The sequence below is a fragment of the Silurus meridionalis genome, chromosome 8 (genome assembly GCF_014805685.1).
Source record: "Silurus meridionalis isolate SWU-2019-XX chromosome 8, ASM1480568v1, whole genome shotgun sequence".
NCBI lineage: Eukaryota > Metazoa > Chordata > Actinopteri > Siluriformes > Siluridae > Silurus > Silurus meridionalis.
In genome coordinates this window covers 28,385,594-28,391,878 of record NC_060891.1, presented here as the reverse complement: position 1 = coordinate 28,391,878, position 6,285 = coordinate 28,385,594, and the positions used below count along the sequence as shown (strand labels likewise).

Here is a 6,285-nt window from a genome sequence, read left to right as displayed (position 1 = left end):
AGCATGTGATCGTCAGAAGATATAGAAAGTTATTGATGTCTCTTCAGATATACAGAATTCACTACTTTCATTCACGCGTTTGAACCCATAATGCACTCTGATTTCAAGTGTACATCGTAAGTATGTCCATCTCCATAACTGAGGCCGACGGATTTTGCTTCTCAATACATAGCCAAAGATACGATACATTAAAGATCCATATGAAGCAGCTACTGATATGATACGATTTGATTCACCACTATTACAATGCAGTGTGATTCGATTTCTATTCAATTCTACATGATGTGATTCAGTGGAGAAATTTTGCTGCTCTGCAATTCAATAAAGTACAGAAAGTTCATTCGCTAGATCCTCTTCCTCAAACCCTACTGAACATCTTTGGGGTGAATGTGAACACTGACTGCACTCCAGACCTTCTCACCTTCATCAGAACCTGACTTTACTAACACCTTTGTAGCTGAATGAATCTCTATAAAATCTAGTGGAACATCTTTCCAGAAGTGTGGAGCTCATTATAACTGCATCCGGGGACTAAATGTGGGATGAATTGTAGAAAAAGATCGATTAAAGACCTCATGAGTGTTATTAAGGTGACTATAAAAACCCAAAAACACCATCATCAAGAAAATCCATTTGACATGAATATGTAGTGGGGTGCCATTAATTTTGACACTCCTTTGTTTGTTTTTTTACTATATTTCTATAAGATCTTCAAATCCTTTGATATTGACTGAAAACAGCACTTTGTTATGTAAGGGGTGTGTGTGTGTGTGTGTGTGTGTGTGTGTGTGTGTGTGTGTGTGTGTGTGTGTGTAACATGTTTACACACCTGCAGATGAATAACCAGCAGTGTGGAGATGAACTCGTACCACCTGGTGAACTGTAACATCTCACTAATGCGACTGCATACACACACGCAACAAACAAACCTTCATGCTACTCTACAGCTCACTGAAATAAACACACACACACACACACACACACACACACACACACACACACACACACACACTAATATAACCAAAGGTACTTAATATATTTTAATGAAACATTTTCCATCTTCAGTTTTCAGTAGAAGTCACATGACCCTCTTTATTGATTTTGGATTCAATATTATGAATTAATTAATTAATATTGCAAAAGATTAAGTGACTCTAAATCAATCAAATTATAATTTCGTTTCACACACACACACACACACACACACACACACACACACACACACACACACACACACACCCAGCCATGATGTGATACGGAATAAAAACCAAAATAATTAAAAAATGTAATAAAAGTGAAACTGAGCTAAAAATTTGAATAAATATTACAGATGTAAATAATAAATGTATTTATGTATAAACTACAGTGAACTCAATACCAGAGGTGGGACGAGTAATAAAATATTCTACTCAGTAAAATTACTGTTACTTCAATGAAATTTTACTACAAATAAAGTTACGAGTCTAAAAATCTTCTCGAATAAAAAAGTTGTGAAAGTGATGAAGTACAAATACTCCGTTATTTTACGTAAGTAAATTTTACTGGTATCAGTTTTTTACTTCACTGTTTATTTTTCTGACAACTTTTTACTTTCACTCTACATTTTTACACAAATATCTGCACTTTCTACTTCTTACATTTTCACACCAGACTCGTTTCTTTAGTTTTATTCTATTTGATGATGTTCAGTATTTTTCTTCTCACTACGCCGTTTTCAGCACATCAACATGTTTCTTCCTGATCACCTGAGATCAACATCAACTTTTCTCTGCTTGTGTTCTACATGGTGGATCTTCAGCCTGGATGCATTAAAGAACAACATTAACATTTGTTTTGTATTAATATATAAATTCGGCTGTAAAAATTAACGCATTAACGCAAATTCATTTGTTTATTAAAAATATAAATAAATAAATATAAAAGTTAAATAAAAAAAGTGCTAAATAAAAACCTTCAACGCAACACGTTTATTCACGCCGTCTTTCCTTCACTCAGATAGAAAACCAATAAATAAATAAATGTTGAATATTTGTTTTACTGATGCACCAAGTCTCAAATCAGCACCAAAATCTGCCATAACGCCAAAACAAACTTAAATTACTCCGTCTTTTTGATCGTACAGATAAGAGCAATACATCATTCAGATCTGTAAAAGGTCTGCTTTCATTTGTACACACTCATGATAACAAAAAAACTCTGTGCTTTTGTAAAATAAAGATGACAGGCAGGGGGCGCTCTTTGCCATCTCTGTCATCTCTCTTTAAAAACACATAAATAAAACATCCTGAATCTCAGTGAATATTTGCTCCACAGACATAATAAATCTGTGTATAAAACTCTAAATATCTCCTTTTAAATCAATCAATTCACATCGATAAGAAATTTTCTCTGATTCTGCCGTCAGTATGAAAGTTAGCAGTGGTGCAGTTTCTCCGGTGTCACCTCATTAAACATCCGTGTGGAAACATAGCAAAGGTTTTATTTGGTGTCCTGATGATTTATGTCATTTGAAACACCATCATTACTTCAAAACATTTACAAGAGTATTTAGTCTTCATGCTCTATGTTGAGTTTGGTTTCACGAATAATAAACATACATTTGCATAAATCATCAATATTAATCCATGCGCATGTTGATTAGAGAATACAAAATGTAAAGTGTTAATTTAAGCTACATTCAGAACAGATAATGTGATTAAGTTGTGATTATTTGTGAGTGAACTCATGACAATCATGTAATCGTGATTAAATATTTGAATGGATTGACAGCAGTAATATTAATATGACGTGTGGTTCAGTTTCCAGCGTGACACTAAAACAGGTAGTAATAATCACTAGTTTACTGAAGAACAAGTCAGAGCACAAACTTCTTTACTTTCACTTCAGTAAAAAAGTGCAGTCAGAACTTCAACTTTCAACAGAATCTTTTATAACATCAGGATCTGCACTTCTACTGAGTGAGGGATGTGTGGACTTTTACCTCCTCTGATTATTTGTCATTTATTTAGTGTAAAATCCAAGTTATTTTTTAACAGCAGGGCCGTGGTGGGGGATTCGAGTGTAGGTCAAAAAGGACAAGAAAAATAAATCACAAACTAGCTGTTTTTAATTGAAGCACATTTACAAATTAAAGTTCAATAACAACAAATAAATAAAATAAAAACACTGCAGTTCACAACGTGAGTCTTTTTGCTCAGCAACAGATATGATTTAACATGTAAACTACAAATACTTCAAACAAAAACTTCAAACAAAACATCAAACAATACTTCAAACAATACTTTATCAAGTAAAAAAACACAAATAATGAATTACACTAACAAGTAAATATAATTTGTTACTTTCCATCCCTATTATATACGTTATATACTACTGTTTGTTCATAGTACACATGTATAAAACTGTGGGAAAGTGTGTGTGTGTGTGTGTGTGTGTGTGTGTGTGTGTGTGTGTGTGTGTGTAAAAATGAATATGATTAAATGTTTTCAATAGTATAAAAGTTGCTGCTCTCTGGTTTGAATGGTATATGAGTTCTCTAGAACATGTGGAACCGACTAACATTAACAAGATCTGCACCAAAAACCTTCATCTCTCTACAGAACCTGTGAGGAACCTGTGAAGATTATGAAGTTCCCCATACTGTTCACCTGCTGATATCTAATCAGCTCAGTGACAGCTGGAATTAGATCATCTTTTAGAAATATCTGCACACACACACACACACACACACACACACACACACACACACACACACACACACACACACACACACACACACAGTGTAGATGTGAAATGAGAGATGGGACCTATGAGGTCTTTGTCTACACCTGGTGGTAACATAAGGAACTGCAAATGTAACCCACAAACCCAGAACATCAGTAACAACCTCCATATTTACAGCATGAAGCAGAAACTCATCCCTTAGTGATGCTGCATGTGTGTACAGTGAGCTGGGATTCTCTTCTAGATTAGAAGAGGAACTATTTTATTATGTAAAACAGGCCAGTAAAGAGAAGATGTTGGAATATTAATCTCGATAAGTAAATCAGAAGCGTAAACAAAAGTCTGGAGGGAAATTATAGTAAAGGGGCAGAGAAGTTGTGATGAAGAGGAGAAAGGGAGATAGACGCTCATACTCATTCAAAAGTGAGTAACTTGAGTCATTTTGTTGATTAGTGCTGATTTGAGACGCGAACTGTTTTAAACGATTTGGTGAACCGGTTCGACCGGTTCACTAAAAAGAACCGGTTCAAATGAACGATTCGTTCACGAACCGGACATCACTACTAAGAAGAAGAGGAAGAGGCGGTCTTTCTGACACCTGTGTGGACTACAGGTAGGTCGTGTTCATGGTTGTCTGTGTAAGTGTAAATCGCAAGTTTATATTTTTTAGTTTGTAAGAAACGTGGATTTAATAAAAGGTTTGTTTATACACAGTTTAATTTTATTGAAACGCGAGAATTGCTGTAATTATTTTTTTTATTAAACGGCATGGGTTGATTATAGATGTATTCAAATGCATTGTTTGACCATACTTATTATTTATTTATACAGTTGAGTAATAAATGATGGAAGTTTAACCTGTTTGTTTTTACAGATTGTAATTCGAACACAATCCAGTGATCAGCACGTGTTTCCAGCACCGCTCTGAATCATGTAATAATCCTCCTCTTTTACACAAGTTAAATAAACATCGTGTTCCAGAAACATTAATTTGTATATATTTTATAGCTTTTGTATTTGTGTAAATATTAAATGCGATTACATTTATTTTTAAACTACATTCACAGGTTTTCAAATTCCGCGGTTTTGTCGAAATGTTTTTATTTATATTGTTTGCACGAATGTGAGAATGATTTAGTAAACACGTGTTTATTTTGTATCTAAGTGATTTGAACTGGTTGTTACACTGCGGCCTCTTACACGTGGCTCACTGAAACCACGTGTTAGCATTAGCATTAGCCGCATCTCTTTTTAGAGTAGAAATACCGCTTACGACTTTTTCCATGTTTTTCCGTCTGCACCTCGAAGTAAAGTTTTTACATTTTCACCTCTAAAATTCTCAGTGAAGGATTTATACTTGATGTAATTAGTAAATGCTAAAAATGGCGATGGCTTTCAAGAATTCGCGCCTCCGAGGTGGAATCGCACTTAACAGGAAGTGACGAGTCTCTACGTCATTTCTGACTTCCGCCTCGGGTTTTTTTTTTTTACTTGATGCGTAGTATTTTAAAACAGCGTAGTACTGATAATGCTCATAATACAATAGTTGACGTGCCGCGACGTAAACCGTGGGTTTAAATGTTTTATTTTTTACCTGACTCATCATTTGTGTATCGGGAGAAAAGTGAAGACGAGCCGCTGAGAGACTCCGCTTAAAACTGGGACTGAACTGCGCATGCGCTCTCTACACGTCTGGCTTTCTAAGTTTCCAGATAGAGCGCATGCGTGTTCCTCACAGTGAGGATCAGGGAGTTCTATTAGCACTAAAATGTCTTTTACTGTATACACTGATTTATAGACTCTCATCTCCCTCAGTGTTTATAAATCAGTGTATACTGTAAAACAGGTTCCTCTCCTATAAGACACAACAGCAGTCACACTCTTACCCACACTGTTCAGGAGGATTCTTTAAGTTCTATTTAATACATTTTGTTTATTTTTGTAATCTTCACCTGAGCATTGTGGATGTGTGACTGGTGTGATGACACCACACTCGTGTTCCTGGCAGACAATAAACAAAATAAATGAATGTGCACTCGCACTACATCCTCGTGCTGAAGGTGATCTGTAGTCGTGTGTTAACTCTTTGGGGACGTGAGAGTCGCCGGCGATCTCCATCACGGTCATTATCTCTGGAGTCGTATTCATCCCTCTAACATGCACAGATCTTATCATACGATCCTGACTTAAGCCTGGGGAGAATCTAGAACATCAGCTTTCAGACTTACCTTCATGGAGATAATGTAGATGTTCATCAAAGCTCTAAATTGTTAAATCTGTTTATGTATTCATGGAACTGAAAGTGGAAATGCCTGGTGCCACCTGTTTACATATTAATAACATGCAAATGTGGAGAGACGTGTAGGTGTCACGTTACTCAGGAGCTGTTTTACAGAGTAAGGTGTGTGTGTGTGTGTGTGTGTGTGTGTGTGTGTGTGTGTGTGTGTGTGTGTGTGTGTGTGTGTGTGTGTGTGTGTGTGTGTGTGTGTGTGTGTACCTGAATTCCCAGAATAGTGACTTTCTTACTGAATGCCTAAAATAAATGTGTAAATTTATTCTACT

General features: G+C 35.8%; 1 long non-coding RNA gene across 1 annotated transcript; it reads left to right on the top strand.

Annotated features, from left to right (window-relative positions):
- The first annotated feature begins 3,470 nt into the window (after nt 1-3,470).
- LOC124390312 lies at nt 3,471-4,707 on the top strand. Its single transcript, XR_006926717.1, has 2 exons — nt 3,471-4,336; nt 4,598-4,707. It is a non-coding gene; the product is annotated as an uncharacterized LOC124390312 (long non-coding RNA).
- The last annotated feature ends 1,578 nt before the right edge of the window (nt 4,708-6,285 follow it).